General features: G+C 38.8%; 1 pseudogene; it reads left to right on the plus strand.

Annotated features, from left to right (window-relative positions):
* The first annotated feature begins 16207 nt into the window (after nucleotides 1-16207).
* On the plus strand, nucleotides 16208-16842 carry LOC147004129 (high mobility group protein B1 pseudogene; annotated as a pseudogene).
* Nucleotides 16843-17278: the final 436 nt, after the last annotated feature.

The following is a 17278-nucleotide window of genomic DNA, read 5'->3' on the forward strand; positions in this document are numbered from 1 at the left end:
ATTCACATGTCATGTTTCTATTCTGTTTTCCATGTAAATGAATGTCTTCCTATTCTTCATGTGTATCTTTTAGATTGAAGTTATTTATTCACATTAGATTACAATATCAGCCCTTCCTCTTCTCTCAGTAACCTCTAACACAAGTCTCCCCTCATTCTACTTAGTAGCAGGAATCCTTATCTATTCGATGTAGAAGTAGTGAAGATCTTTGCCTAATCTATAGAGATCCCGAAGATGGTGTCTTTTGACTTACAGAATCATTTCACATTTATGAGGTTCCTTTTATTAAAAATTCTTGACGTTAGTTTCAGAGCCATGAGTGTTCTGTTTAGGAAGTTGTTTCCTATTCCAATGAGTTCAAGGCTATTCCCCACTTTTTGTTCTATTAGATTAAGTGTGTATATATTTATAGTGAGGTCTTTGATTCATTTGGACTTGAGTGATATGCAGGGGAATAAGTATGGATCTATATGCATTTCCAACATGAAGACATCCAGTTAGACCAGAATCATTCATAGAAGATGCTCTCCACTTTCATTGTATGGTTTTAGCTTCTTTGTCAAAATTTAAGTACCTGTAGGTGACTGTGTTTATTATTGGGTGTTCTATTGAATTCCATTGGTTCACCTATCTAGTTCTATACCAGTACTGTGCAAATTTTTATTACTATTTTTCTGCTGTACAGCTTAAAGTTACAGATATTGATACCTCCAGAAGTTTTGTTGTTGTTGTTGTTGAGGAATATTTTATCTATCCTGTGTTTTGTTTTGTTTTGTTTTGTTTTTCTTTTCCATATGAAGTTGAGAATTTTTTCTTTAAAGTTCTGTGGAATTTTTTTCTGGAATTTTGATGGGAATTGCCCTGAATCTCTATATTGCTTTTTGGTAAGATGGACATATTCATGTGCCTATTCCATTTATACATGAGCAAGGGTGATTTTTCCACCTTCTTGTAGCTTTCTGTTTCTTTCTTAAGATACTTGAATTTCTTGTCTTTCACTTTTTTACTTGCTTAGTTAGAGGTAGATGAATGTATTTTATTTTGTTTGTGGCTAATATAATGTGTTCTGTTTCCCTAACTTCTTTTCAGCTTGTTTATCACTTTGTATAGGGCAGAGCTAATGATTTCTTCAAGTCAATTAATTGTGTATGCAGACACTTTTCTACAAAGTTTATCAATGTAATTTCTGGAAGGATTTTTTGGGCTCACTTATATATACTATCATATTAGCCGAAAATAGAAAACTCACTATTTCTTTCCAAATTGTATCCCCTTGATTTCTTTTTTTTGTTTGTTTGTTTGTTTGTTTTTTTTTGTTTGTTTTAAGATTTATTTATTGATTATATGTAAGTTCACTGTAGCTGTCTTCAGACACACCAGAAGAGGGAGTCAGATCTTGTTACAGATGGTTGTGAGCCACCATGTGGTTGCTGGGATTTGAACTCCGGACCTTCAGAAGAGCAGTCAGGTGCTCTTACCCACTGAGCCATCTCACCAGCCCCTTGATTTCTTTTAGTTGCCTTGTTTCTTGAACTAGAACTTCTAATACAATATGAAAGAGACACAGAAGCAGAGACTGCCTTTTCTTTTTTTCTTTTTTCTTTTTTTTTTTACTTTTTTAATATTTTATTAGGTATTTTCCTCATTTACATTTCCAATGCTATCCCAAAAGTCCCCCATATACTCCCCCCCACTCCCCTACCAACCCACTACCACTTTTTGGCCCTGGCATTCCCCTGTACTGGGGCATATAAAGTTTGCGTATCCAATGGGCCTCTCTTTCCAGTGATGGCCAACTAGGCCATCTTTTGATACATATGCAGCTAGAGTCAAGAGCTCAGTGGTACTGGTTAGTTCATAATGTTGTTCCACCTATAGGGTTGCAGATCCCTTTAGCTCCTTGGGTACTTTCTCTAGCTCCTCCATTGGGGGCCCTGTGATCCATCCAATAGCTGACTGTGAGCATCCACTTCTGTGTTTGCTAGGCCCCGGCATAGTCTCACAAGAGACAGCTATATCTGGGTCCTTTCAGCAAAATCTTGCTAGTGTGTACAATGGTATCAGCGTTTGGAAGAGACTGCCTTTTCTTGTGATAGAGAATACTTTCTTGAAACCTTTGCTGTTAAAATGGTATTGTTGTTGTTGTTGTTTAATGAAATTCCAAAGCCCTGAGTACACTTCCTATAAATAACTGGTCAATTTCATTATTACCCTGTGCCAGAGAGCCTGGCAGATGTGTATGGGATCTTATATGTCTTATATATAGTCAATTACTCTTATTTCTGATAATTTGTTGTAGTTGAATAAATAGTGAAGTCAATTCAGAATCATCCTAAATAAGATCAGCAGTCTCTGTGTAAAACAACCCTTTCTGTATATTGAGAGTCAGTTACTATATTAAGACTCTTGAAAATCTGAGAACACCATGAATATTTCACATAATTAAGATTTTTGAACTGATTTCTAGGAACAATCAGCCACCTTACTTAAATCTTCTGCCTTTTCTTATTTATTAGCCTCAGTGTAAAATGTAGCGGCTCCAGATATTGGAATTGCTTTAACAATATGAGGGAAAATCCAAGTAGTTCATTTTATAAAAGTCACTTGCTTTTAGGGTGTCTGTTGTTAATTTCTCCAAGAAATTACTGCATACTTTTTACCAACGTTCATATTTTATCCAAATGAGTCATCTCTGCATTAAAAAAAAGGTACCACGATTTCAGTTGGATTCATCCCAACTAATTTTTGAAGTCTCGTTTTACTTTTTAGTGACAATTCAGAGACCATCTCCTTGTAGGTTTTTAATTTCCTACTCTGTTTATGTGCTAAGAATGTCCACTCTAATACATAATCTTCCCTCTGCATGAAAATTCCTGTAGGGGAATGAGTAGAAGGTAAGATAACTAAGATGCAGGCCATTTTGGAACAATACAAACTAGTTGTGTATCCTGCAATTTCCTTTCTACCTGAGCTAAGTCCTTCTCATCCTTGGCTGTTAATTTCTCCAGGCTATTTATATCTCTATCACCTTGTAATAAATTTGAAGCAAATTGCTTGGATCTTGAGTGGCCAAGCCACAGCCAGTTAATATCTCCTAATAACTTTTGAATATCATTAAGAGTCCTCAATTGTTTTTTCCTGATTTGCACCTTTTGTGGCCTAACCTTTTGCAGACTTATTCTGTATCCTAGATAATTAATAGAATCCACTCTTTGTATCTTTTTCAGGGGCGATTTGCAATCCCTAGCAAGGCGAGATTCTTTTTTTTTTTTAAATTTCATCAAACATTCTTTCCAGGAGAATGCAATGGGATTCCAGGCTGCAAGGATCTCATTGGCTGAATAACCTTTTTAATTGCTCTGAGACCTCTCAACAACCTCCATTTTCCAGATATTTTTAAATGACAACTGCCTGAGAATTCCAAGGTCTGGTGGATTACTCTATAGGCTGAGCAACCAGCTGCTCTTGGACTAGCTGTTCTAATGCCTGTTGGTTTTCAGTTGTCATATACAATCAATCCAAATGGGTGGGTCATTCAACCACCTCCATGGTAAGGCTGTTGGTGTCTTATCAGCAGTGTCTCCTTGATGTAGAGCTAGATTGTCAACCTCTGCTGTATCTTGTTTATAGATAGCCTAGATAGTTTCTAAATGCCTTTGATAACAACATTCATTAGCTAATTTTTTTAACTGCCATCACGGCTCAAGACCCCAGATGTTTGATCAGGCTTAGATGGGAGTATAATAGTTTGTGCAGTACTTGCAATAAAGGAGTCTGCATTTGCCACTTGCCTGATTCCCAGAATCTGTTTCTTTGATTCTGTGCCTTCTTTCCACCACCCCAAGGGTCTCAGTAGGGTACAGGCAACAATTACACAACTGTAATGTGCAGTTTTAAAACTATGTTGTGGTATAGCCTTTTAACTAAAGAATTTGGGAAGTTTAATCAGGAAAAAAATCAAAGCCATTACCTTGGGGAACAACAGACTGTCATCAAGGTGACTTGTGTGAAGACAGAATGTCACAGAAACATTTTTGTAAAAGGCTGAATGAGCAACTGTTCCCAGATCTCAAATTCCCCAAAGAGACCACCAGGAATCACAACTCTGATGCATGAGAGTTTTTTTTTGTTTTGTTTTGTTTTTTTTAATATTTATTTATTTTTATTATATGTAAGTACACTGTAGCTGTCTTCAGACACTCCAGAAGAGGGAGTCATATCTCATTTCGGGTGGTTGTGAGCCACCATGTGGTTGCTGGGATTTGAACTCTGGACCTTCGGAAGAGCAGTCGGGTGCTCTTAACCGCTGAGCCATCTCACCAGCCCGCATGAGAGTTTTTTATTGAAGCTCCAGCTTAGGCCACAAACCTACCTGATACAACCAGATAGGAGAGTGATCCCTTGGGTAATGGCATTTATAAAGGAGAACAAAGAAAAAGACAAAAAGAAAAACATAAGGGGGATTTTCCAAGCTTTAACATTATGTGATTGGGTAAGAGTGTAAAGGAATATTGGCCTTTAAGCTGATTGGTTTATAGCAACTGGTCTAACTACAAGGAAGGAACACCCATCCAAAAGGAGCACCATGAGCTGGGAATGGTTCATGTTTCCTGAGCCCATCCCATTATTTTCAGTTGGCCATGGCTGTTATGTATATTTTCGACTGCCAAGCATTTTTCCCCCAGAACTCAAGGGAGCAGGCAAGTCACCAAACTGAATACATTTAACAGGATTTCTCTGCAGTCTTGTTGTTCTCATGACTTATAACATTGGATGGCTTTATCACATGGCTTATTCATAGGGTTTCTCTCCTATATTCAATTTTTATATATTCTGAGATAGTATTTGTGTGAAAGAAAGGACTTCTTCATATTTTTTAGAGAAGGCCGGCAAACTCCCGGACAAATCACACTAAGCCTCAGGTCTCACGGGGAAGGTTTTATTGCCAGAAGCAGCCTCTGAGAGGGGGTGAGAGGTAAGAAGAAGAAGGGCTGTGGGACAGGGGAAGACTCTTTTATTCAGTACATGAGGATGGGAAGCATGTAAAAGGGGAGTGATTCCATGGTGTGTGTCATGACAACAGATGCAGGAGCAGTGCTGTTGCCTAGAGATGAGGAGCCTCTTCACTGGGTCGAAAACCTGACTGTAAAGACACTTCTAGCTGTCCACAGATGCACCTGGTGCTAACAACATTGCTTATATTTGTAGTACTTCTCTTCAATAAAAATTCTTTTTTGAGCCAGGCAGTGGTGACACATGCTTTTAATCCCAGCACTTGGAAGGCAGCTAAGTTGATTTTCACATTTCTCTTTTGTTAGCCTGTTTAGTAACTTCTCATAACAAAGACAATATTATATAGTCAGGAAGGTTCAACTTCTCCACGTCCAATGAGTTCTCTGGATGGCATGCATGGTAATGGAGAACTGCTCTCAATTTCTACAGAACAAAGAGTTATCTTAGCAAGTGTCTAGATTGCTTATGGATCCAAGGGACCCACTTAGCCAAAACCTCAATTAAATAAAACTCAGGTAGTGTACTAGAAAGCTCATTTGAAGCAAATACCAGGTCAGTTGGGACTTCTTCACCCCCATTAGTAGGTTACTGAATTTTGATTGTCTTTATAGCATTTAAGAAGTATGTACCACTGTAGTTTTCCATATCATCACTCAAATGCCCCTCTCAATTCCAACTGTCTCTCAGCATTGTCTCCTTCAACCTTAACTTCCCTCCCACTCTCTACCTCATTTTCCCTTTCACATCCCCATCTGCCTCCAGTCCATCCATGGAATCTATTTTACTTACTTCCACCAGGGAATCTGGGTGCCACTGTGTGCTCTGAAGTCAACTCTTCTATACTTAATATCTCTGAATAAAATGGGCCTATGAATATCAAGTTCATTGTCTTAGCATTGGCTAATATCCACACATAAGTGAATATATTTCATATTTCTCCACCTGTGTCTGGTTTACCTCAGTAGATAATTTTTTCTAGGTACATCTATTTGCCTGAACATTTTAATATGAATATCTATCTATCTATCTATCTATCTATCTATCTATCTATCTATCTATCTTTCATCAAAATAATGAACAACTACTATAAATTAGCAGCTGTCTCTCTAAAAACAGAGAAGTCAAAACTGAGTTCCACATCCAGAGTAAGTTGCCTCAGTTGCTATGGGAATGCTAGGACAACAACTGCAGAGCTTTCCTTGTGTCTCAGATTCTTCTCTCCTTCCAGGTATGCAATGGTACCTATGGAAGGGGAAAGGAAATTGTTAAACTCCCTAACCACAGAAAGGTCACAACAACCTTACCACTACTGATGTTAACTGCTGTACATCACAGCCTCTAATACTAACAACAGTATCAAGACCAGTTCTCAAACACCTGTTCCCATTGATCCTTCCTGTCCCGACTGGCTAGCATACAGCCTGTGCTCCACTGAAATTATATGGATAGGAAATAGGAATCCATTCATCATTAAACTGAGCCTTCTAAAGCAGTCACATACCTTCTTAGCAAGTGTCTTGTGATGGTGCTGGAGGATCCTGGCTTTCATGTTCTGCACAGGAAGCTGACATAGATTATTTTTCCTGGGCTGCCAGGATCTTATGGATTCTTTTCGATGGGTGCTCTGAATTAGTTTGTAGTCCACCACCCAAAAAGTAATCCTCCCTCTTCCTGCTTTCAACCTGTCTATCTGAACCATGCTCTGCCTCACCCCATTTCACAACTAATTTTTGTTTATTGCAAGATTACACTTCTGTATGTCCAGATGTCCTGGCACAAAAGTATCCACTTTCTGCCCCAGCTTTTCGTGAGCTGGCTTGGTATATTGACCAGACAGTTTTGTCAAAACTTTTCAAACAGGCCATAGATCTTCAGGTGTTCTACTTTGACAGCAATGAGCTATTCGTCTTCCAGAGTCAGTAGAACTGTGATTGACTGAAAGGCATACCCCATTCAATTATCCAAAATATTCAAAGAAATGTGTTTTTCTAGCAACATTAATAACATAGCAACATTTACACATAGGTAAATAAAATTTAAACATATACATCTCTTAGTTTTTAATCAGTGAAGGGGATGGACATTTTGAATTAGAGTTGTTGCTGTACCACAGTGACTTCAGTTACATCCTCACCTGCAGAGGATGTGGATGTTGCAAAGCATCTCCCACCTGTGTCTGAAAGTGTCCTGTGATTGTGGAAGCTACAATGATGATACTTTCCTCCTCCTCCTCCTCCTCCTCTTCCTCCTTCTCCTCCTCCTCCTCCTTCTGCTGCTGCTGCTCTTTCGCCTCCTCCTCCTGCTCTTGCTCCTCCTACTTTTTTTCTGTTTTGGTTTTGTTTGTTTGTTTGGTTTTTTTTTTTTTTTTTTTTTTTTTTTTTTTTTTTTTTTTTTTTTTTTTTTAGATAGGGTTTCTCTATGTAGCCTTGGCAATCCTGGAACTCACTCTGTAGAACAGGTTGACTTTGAACTCAGAAATTCGCCTGCCTCTGCCTCCCAAGTGTTGGGATTACAGGCGTGGGCCACCACTCCCTGTGATGATACTTTCTTTTCTCTATCACATGAGTATTAGTGTGTGAAGTGTTCAGAGGCCTGGTACATCATCACAGAGCATAGATTACTACTGCGTCCATACACCTGTGACATCTCTGGCCTATGGAGACCATTTGAGAATGGCTATTACCTGTGAAATCTGTTTCCCTGCCTTCAGAGGTCTGATTCTTGGGATTTTTGTGAATCACCCAGCACCTTCCATTTGGAAAACCAGTAACCACACTCTCACCTACATTCTGTATATTTCCCTCATCTTCTCTTTCTTTGGCTCCATGATATTCACAGGCCATTCACACTCAGTTTTATAGCAAAGCAAACCATGTTTGTAGGTGCATAGACTAGGATACTTTATTTCCCAAACTTTTGGCCAAATTGACCATGGTTCTCAATTTCAGAGTGTTCTTTTACTTAAATTTATTCACACTATGAACATCATCATTAATATTTCATGTGTAGGCATTAGTACTTGTATCTCCCAAATTCTATTCTCAAATTTCTGGTCTTTTCTGCATTTTTCTGTGACACATTTTGCTGGCTGCTGATAAAGTATATTCTCTATGGGTCATTATAAATGAAAAACATCAAAAAGCTAAAATTTCAAAGGGGAAGAAATTTCGTGCTCTAAACTGAGTTCATTAGTCAGAATGAAAGACTATGATTGATGTTTACTGCTTAAGTGATACAAGCATGGCGGTCTCTGCAAACCCTAGGTCTGCTAGAATAACAATCCCTGAGACCAAAAGAAATCTAGTTCAATACCACTCTATAAGTATTTCAGCACTGGTTGTGGGTGTGTTGTGGGTTATTGTCAATGAAATTCTTGCAGCACTCAGGGAAAATCTATCCCAGTGAATATGTGAATAGCTCTGAAGTAAAAGGTCTCCTGGCAGTCAGAAGTCATGATATACCTAACACAATGCACCATGGAACATTTTACCACACACATAGATTTAATGGGATAACACTGGAGGGAGACTGCCTCTGCTCAGGTGAGAAGCAGAAGAGAAATGAGTGGGACCCATTTGGGGGAGGGGGATGGGGAGTAAGGATTTTCAGGATTGGAAATATCACTGGTTGGATATTGCTGGGGTTTTATGTTCTACGTTTGAGTAAACTAAAGAGTTTCTGAATTATTAAAACTGGGAAGTAAAGTATAAAATTTCCCTGTAGACTCAGTGGCCAATGCTGACTGAAGCTTCAAGATTCTGATCCCAGGATGGTTTATTTTAGGAACAAGTAAGCACAGTATAATTTCGAAATGAAATTTCTTGGTAATAATTGTCTCAATCATCTGTGCACAGTGAAGATGAAGGTGTGGCTACCTCAAAAGTCTTTTGCAAAGTACAGGTGTTTCTTTCTTAAAGTTGGATTCTAAAAGTAAGGGCCTAGAGGAGGATCAAGCATACAGTGTAGAGGACACCAAGCTGTAAGGTACATGTCCCATGTCCCCCAAGGTTGGTTTGTACTGATGGAGAAACAATGACCTAGGATTGTTGTCTGGGACAATTTAATAGTCTGGGACTTTCAGGTGTGGTCTGGCACTACATCTACCACAGGTCACCAACCTGCTTACTATATCCATCCCTTCACTTCTGGTTAAAAAAAAAAAGTGTACTTTTTCTTGCACTATAGAGAAAACCCTGTGGTTTTACATTCCTGGTTACCATAGAGCTTATTTTTGACCATAATTTCCTTTTGCCCTCTACAGAAAAAATATATTTTATGGTTGTTTCTAGTTCTTAGGATGTTAATGTTGTGTTAGTGTAAATGGAAAGACAATCAAAAGATGTTTTCTAGAATATAAATTATGTTGTTGAGATATACAGAGTGTGATTACATTGTTTGACTTCATAGACATAAAACATGCAAGTGTTGCTGACATAATCCCAGCAAACAGAACACTGTGGCAGGTGTATTCCTCTACATTTGAGGTCAGACTAGTATACATCAAAGTGACATTCCAACCTTTGGGTCACGATTTCCTCTTCTGGCCTATATAGATTCTCCACAGGTATTGAGGTTCTCAAGACTTTAATCTAAGTTCTGTGGTCAGTCAGGTCCTGGAACAAGATCACTGAACCGGCTTGTGTAAATTACCTATTCTGAGGTCAGCCATTCTCGGGAACAGGGTACTTCAGGGACCACCTATTTTTCTTTCTTGGCTCCAACTTGGTCTAGGGGGTCAAACTTAAATTTTCTATCTTACACATGGAGACAAAAGGCAGATAGAAAGGGAGAGATGCATGAGGCAGCCTTCAGGAAGTTAAAGATTTAAACTAACTGAACAGACAGACAAAGGATAGAAGGCACAGGGAACATGAAGTAGAGAATTCAACTTTGGACTCACACTTAGTTAAATGCTCTGAGGGAAAGGCTTTAATTTCTTTCCTTAACTCAACTCAGATTCATTATAAATCACCAGTATGCTTATTTAATCTATTCACATATGAAGAATCAATTAACTTGTGACATATTTTTTTTGCATAAGTACAATATGTGAAAAACTAAAAGTCACCACAACGGTAAACAAGTAGCCCTGCAATTTGAAAGGTGTCCATGAGCCCAGAACCCTGTTCTTTAAAGACAGACCCCCAGGTCTGGACTTGTGCTTCTGAGCTCTCACTTCCATGCTTAGCTAGAATCCATTTTAACCTCTCACAGTCATCACAACCCTGGAGGTTACATGAGAATCCTGGAACGCATTTTAATCATAAAAAGAGTTGACTTCCTAGCCTTCCTAGATCTAATGAGACCTGGGTAAATCTCAAGTCTTCTTTTCCCAGCTTATGCTGATATGCATGGGTTTACATAGAGTATTAATTACAGTGAACAATCAGGAAATCATTTATGAACAAACAGTACAGTATGCATTGTAATTTTGTTCTAGTTTTCTTTCCTTCTTTCCTTCATATTTTCTTTCTTTTCTTTTCTTTTTCTTTTTTTTTTTTTGACAAAAATCTAGACAGTTTTCCAAAGGAGTTTCTCTTTAGTGCCTGACCCTTCAAGCAGTAAGTAATATTGTGCCTTGACCTAACATCATGTTAATTTTCTGCAAGAATTATAATTTGTCTCCCACAGGTTCTCTCTGTATTATTTTTATTTGCCTTACTGCATTTTATTTTCAGTGATTTTTTTTTTTTTTTTTGAGACAGGGTTTCTCTGTATAGCCCTGGCTTTCGGGAACTCACTCAGTAGACCAGTAGACCAGGTTGGCCTCAAACTCAGAAATCCCCCTGCCTCTGCCTCCCAAGTGCTGGGAATAAAGGCATGCGCCACCACACCCAGCTTTTTTTTGGGGGGGGGCATTTCTAAGCACCTATTGAACTCAATTTTAATATTTTATAGTGTCCTCATTTCCTTCAGGCATCTGGTGTTATTTTCTTGCCCATGATTCATTTTGTTCCTGTTTGAGTGGATTTACATGTTTAAAAACTTTAATCTCCTTGGTCATTACTATAGGTTTTCAATTTTTATCTTAGATATCATGTAAACTGTGCTCCTTATAGGATACATATATGGTTTGTGGTTTGAGCCAAGGACATTTTATCATAGTTTCTGTTTGTTTTGGGTATCTGTTCTGAGCATCAGAATTCAGAAGGATTGCTTAATTGTGTGCATTTTTAGCTCAGATTGCTAGACTCACAATATGAGAAGTTAGACAGGATTAGTTGTATCTGAAGGGTTCAGATCTCAGGTGCAGTGTCCTACAACATCCAGTTCCTGTCTAGTCTAGCAGCAACCTTGTGGGGAAGCTGTGCAGAGTAGGTTCTGGGAAGTTGTGTGGAAGACAGGCTGCAACAGAGTTGGAGGAGTGGTTCCTGATTGGGGAATGTGGGATTCCTGCATGATTTGATGATTTTAAGGAAAAGACAAATTAAAAGCACATGAACAAGAAAGCAAGCAAGCAAGCAAAAATCCAAAACAACAAAAATTGCTGTGAAGAATTGGGAAGCTAATTAATTGAAAGATCCCCAAGTAGGTAGGCTTAGAAGAATTGCAGGAAGCTGCTGAATATTGGGCAGGTCCAGAAGGAGGGGCTAGGCAGAAGTGAAGGGAAGTTCCACCATTTCAGCATTCTCCTTGTATCTCTGCTGTCTTGTGCCTTGAATTCCTGATCTTTCCAAGACTTTTATCATGAAGGGGTGTTGGATTTTTAAAATGCATTCTCAGCATCTAACGAGATGATCATGTGGTTTTTGTCTTTGGGTTTGTTTATATAGTGGATTACATTGATGGATTTCCCTATATTAAACCATCCCTGCATTCCTGGGTTGAAGCCTACTTGGTCATGTTCGATGATTGTTTTGATGTGTTCTTGGATTCCGTTTGGGAGGATTTTATTGAGTATTTTTGCATCGATATTCATAAGGGAAATTGGTCTGAAGTTCTCTTTCTTTGTTGGATCTTTGTGTGGTTTAGGTATCAGAGTAATTGTGGATTTATAGAATGAATTGGGTAGAGTACCTTCTGTTTCTATTTTGTGGAACAGTTTGAGGAGAGTTGGAATTAGGTCTTCTTTGAAGTTCTGATAGAACTCTACACTAAACCCATCTGGTCCTGGGCTTTTTTTTTGTTGGGAGAATATTGATGACTGCTTCTATTTCTTTAGGGGAAATTGGGACTGTTTAGATCATTAATCTGATCCTGGTTTAACTTTAGTACCTGGTATCTGTCTAGGAAGTTGTCCATTTATTCCAGGTTTTCTAGTTTTGTTGAGTATAGCCTTTTGTAGTAGGATCTGATGATGTTTTGGATTTTCTCAGGTTCTGTTGTTATGTCTCCTTTTTCATTTTTGATTTTGTTAATTAGGATACGGTCTCTGTGGCCTCTAGTTAGTCTGGCTAAGGGTTTATCTATCTTGTTGATTTTCTCAAAGAACCAGCTCCTGGTTTGGTTGATTCTTTGAATAGTTCTTCTTGTTTCCACTTGGTTGATTTCAGCCCTGAGTTTGATTATTTCCAGCCATCTACTCCTTTTGGGTGAATTTGTTTCCTTTAGTTCTAGAGCTTCTAGATGTGCTGTCAGGCTGCTAGTGTATGCTCTCTCTAGTTTCTTTTTGGAGGCACTCAGGGCTATGCGTTTTCCTCTTAGGACTGCCTTCATTTTGTCCCATAAGTTTGGGTATGTTGTGACTTCATTTTCATTAAACTCTAAAAAGTCTTTAATTTCTTTCTTTATTTCATCCTTGACCAAGGAATCATTGAGTAGAGTGTTGTTCAGTTTCCACGTGAATGTTGGCTTTCTATTATTTATGTTGTTATTGAAGATCAGATGGGATGCATGGGATAATTTCAATATTTTTGTATCTGTGGAGGCCTGTTTTGTGACCAATTATATGGTCAATTTTGGAGGAGGTACCATGTGTTGCTGAGAAGAAGGTGTATCCTTTTGTTTTAGGATAAAATGTTCTGTAGATATCTATTAAATCCATTTGTTTCATAACTTCTGTTAGTGTCCATGTGTTTCTGTTTAATTTCTGTTTCCAGGATCTGTCCATTGGTGAGAGTGGGGTGTTGAAGTCTCCCACTATTATTGTGTGAGGTGCAATGTGTGCTTTGAACTTCACTAAAGTTTCTTTAATGAATGTGGCTGCCCTTGTCTTTGGAGCATAGATATTCAGAATTGAGAGTTCATCTTGGTAGATTTTACCTTTAATGAGTATGAAGTGCCCCTCCTTGTCTTTTTTGATAACTTTGGGTTGGAAGTCAATTTTATCCGATATTAGAATGGCTACTCCAACTTGTTTCTTTGGACCATTTGCTTGGAAAATTGTTTTCCAGCCTTTCACTCTGAGGTAGTAGTGTCTGTCTATTTCCCTGAGGTGGGTTTCCTGTAAGTAGTAAAATGTTGTGTCCTGTTTGTGTAGCCAGTCTATTAGTCTGTGTCTTTTTATTGGGGAATTGAGTCCATTGATCTGATTTTATACTTTTTATTTGCTTAGATACAAAGAAAATTATTTCTTTTAAGTAATCCTTGAATTTTGACTCCATACTCTATTTCTTTGGTGTAGAAAGGATGCAGCATTATATATCGTCCTTAGGATCTCAACTGAGCATTTTAGACTAGAGTCTGCCTGTTGACACCCAACTGAATACAAGATAGATACAGGGTCCACATTTGATCAAAGCTGACTGTTGTAGTTTTTTTTAGTCACCATCATTTATAATCTGATGTGTGGTACTGTGATCAATATTGTTATTAAAAAAGTGTTCTTAAAGATATATTACTGCATCCAGACCTCAAATATATACTTTATTATGTCTCAATATTTCCTGACTGTGAGGCCATTATGTCACCTACTTTTTTAAAAATATTTTTATTAGGTATTTTCCTCATTTACATTTCCAATGCTATCCCAACAGTCCCCCATACACTCCCCCCGACTCCCCTACCCACCCCTCCCACTTTTTGGCCCTGGTGTTCCCCTGTACTGGGGCATATAAAGTTTGCAAGTCCAATGGGCCTTTCTTTCCAGTGATGGCCGACTAGGCCATCTTTTGATACATATGCAGCTAGAGTCAAGAGCTCAGGGGTACTGGTTAGTTCATAATGTTGTTCCACCTATAGGGTTGCGGGTCTCTTTAGCTCCTTGGGTACTTTCTCTAGCTCCTCCATTGGGGGCCCTGTGATCCATCCAATAGCTGACTGTGAGCATCCACTTCTGTGTTTGCTAGGCCCCGGCATTGTCTCACAAGAGACAGTTATATCTGGGTCCTTTCAGTAAAATCTTGCTAGTGTATGCAATGGTGTCAGCATTTGGAAGGTCACCTACTTTTTACTGAAAGAAGAAGACACAATAAATGCTACGATGATTTTAGATGATATCATTTTTTAAAATGGCCTCATAATTCTTATGATCTAACATATATTCTGTTCTTGATTAGCTTTAAGAATATGACATGAATTTTTTTCTCTGAAAGGTAACCTTAAATCCAATCATATGTTTTTCTATATTTTCGTCTGCTGCTTTCCTAAAGCACCATGATCAAGGAAAGTAATTGCAGAAAAAGACCACTTTGGGTAATGCTTCCAGAGGATAACTATCCACCATGGTAAGGAGGCCTGACAGCAAATAGCCATGTTATTGAAATAGAAAGCTGAGAGATCACATCCTCACCTCCAGTCCCTAAGGAGGAAGAGAGAATTAAGGTGCCGTTGGTCTACTCTTTTCCTCAGAGCCTATCACCAGTGTCATTCTTTATTCAGTAAGGTTCCACAGCTAAAATTTTGAAAACATTGTGACCAACTGGGGATCCAACTTCAAAAGTATAAGCCAATGTGAGACATATTCATTCAGAGCTATATAGGCAGTCTTCTAATATCCTTTCACGTTTTAGCCAGTTTTGATATCAATGTAGTAAATATATATTTAATTTCTTGTTTGTGTTTTCTGTTTGTTTGTTTGTTTGTTTGTGAGACAGAGTCTCACTCTGCAGACTTGACTCTCATGTATCCTGATATAGAGACTAGAATGGCTTCTAGCTCATAAATTTGCCTGCCTGTGCACCCCGAGTGCTAGGATGAAAGACCTTACCCACTGTATTAGGCATGAATCAAACATTTATATTTTAATATTTCTGCTAACATGTAACAAGAATTTGTTCATTTGTGTCACCTATAACTTACTTGATTGACTGAGGCAGCTCCTTCAGTTTGCACTGAAACACTAATGTTTGTCTTCTGCATGCTCTATCTTTGTGAATTGGCTCTCCATTGAGTTACCATCAGGCTTACAGAGTTCATTTCTCATTTCATTCACATTGAGGATTCCTTAGATGTTTATATCTCTGGATGCAATGTCAACATCCTGCATTATCATAATTATTTCCTAAGCCACTTGCAGGAGTTCTCTTGTATTTCATTCAGGTAGTTCCTGTCCTCTTTGAGTTCCTGTGCTTGTTTCCTCTTTATGTCCTTTGACTTCATTGGATGGTGTTCAAGTTGTGTTTTGAGTTCTGTCTCTTACGTTTGTTTCATCATTCATCTTGTCATGAGCATTGGTATTGCATTAGTGATTTGGTGTAGGGAAATTCTATCAACATTGTCAAACTACTTTAATTCCAGCCTCTCAATTTTCTTTTGCTTTGTGGCGTTCAGTCAGTTGGCAGAGATTTCCTTATAAGATGTTATGGTTAATCTTTGAGAATCTAAGATGGTGGACAGGAACTTGGTTACAGCTTCTTACTAAGTCCAGTTTCGTTCTAGGCAAGTAGCAAACATGTGGGGTGTTGGGGTGTGCAGTGTAAAATTGGTTTGTTGAATTTCCTAGTCTGGGCAGAGTTAGAGATGAAACATAACCTTAAACACAGACATTTTGGATTGTGCTTGTGGAGTCCCCATGCCCTCAAAGTCTTGAGGGACTTAAAAAAGAGTCTCTCCTGAGGAGCCTCCAGTATCCACAAGCTGTGCCTCTGTCTCCAGAGTGCAGGGAATAAAACCCAGAGTCTCTATGCCCAATTTTGTATTCATTGCCAGGATTCCTTATCAAACTTTGCTCATATGTGCATGCTGTGTGAGAATGATTTTTGTTTTTGATTCCTTACAGTGATATTCTGAAAATATAAAGAACACTTCAAAGAGAAAGCGAGAGCCTGATGGGCACTGGGCGACTCTGTGCCTCGCGGAAGAAAATCAACTAAACATGGGCAAAAGAGATCCTAAGAAGTTGAGAGGCAAAATGTCTTCATATGCTTTATTTTTGCAAACCTGCTGGGAGGAACACAAGAAGAAGCACCTGGATGCTTCTGTCAACTTCTCAGAGTTCTCCAAGAAGTGCTCAGAGAGGTGGACGACCATGGCTGCTAAAAAAAGGGGGAAATTTGAAGTTATGCCGAAGACTGACAAGGCTCATTATGAAAGAGAAATGAAAACCTACATCCCCCCCCCAAAGGGGAGACCAAAAAGAAGTTCAAGGACCCCAATGCACCCAAGAGGACTCCCTCGGCTTTCTTCTTGTTCAGGTCTGAGTACTACCCCAAAATCAAAGGCGAGTGTATCCTGGCTTATCTATTGGTGATGTTGCAAAACAATGAGGAGAGATGTGGAACAACACTGCAGTGTATGACAAGCAGCCCTATGAGAAGGCTGCCAAACTGAAGGAGAAGTACAAGAAGGATATTGCTGCCTACAGAGCTAAAGGAAAATGTGATGCAGTGAAAAGGGGGTGGAAAAGAGCAAGAAAAGAAGGAGGAGGAAGATGATGAGGAGGATAAAGAGGATGAGGAAGAGGAGGAGGAAGAATTAGATGAAGATGAAGAAGATAATAATGATGAATAAGTTGGTTCTGGCACAGTTTTATTTTCTTATCTATAAAGCACTTAACCTCCTTGTACACAACTCACTTCTTTTAAAGAAAAATTTGAAATGTAAAGCTGTCTAAGATTTGATTTTAAATTGTACAGTGTCAGGGTTGGGGATTTAGCTCAGTGGTAGAGCACTTGCCTCGCAAGCACAAGGCCCTGGGTTCAGTCTTCAGCTCTGGGGGAAAAAAAAGACAAAATAACAATAAACTGTACAATGTCTTTTTTCTGTATAGTTAACACACTACCGACTGTGTCTTTTTTTTTTTTTTTTTTCTCCCCGAGACAGGGTTTCTCTGTGTAGTCCTGGCTGTCCTGGAACTCACTTTGTAGACCAGGCTGGGGGGCTGGTGAGATGGCTCAGTGGGTAAGAGCACCCGACTGCTCTTCCGAAGGTCCAGAGTTCAAATCCC

Source organism: Mus caroli, unplaced genomic scaffold (assembly GCF_978045245.1).
Source record: "Mus caroli unplaced genomic scaffold, Mus_caroli_1 scaffold_6, whole genome shotgun sequence".
NCBI lineage: Eukaryota > Metazoa > Chordata > Mammalia > Rodentia > Muridae > Mus > Mus caroli.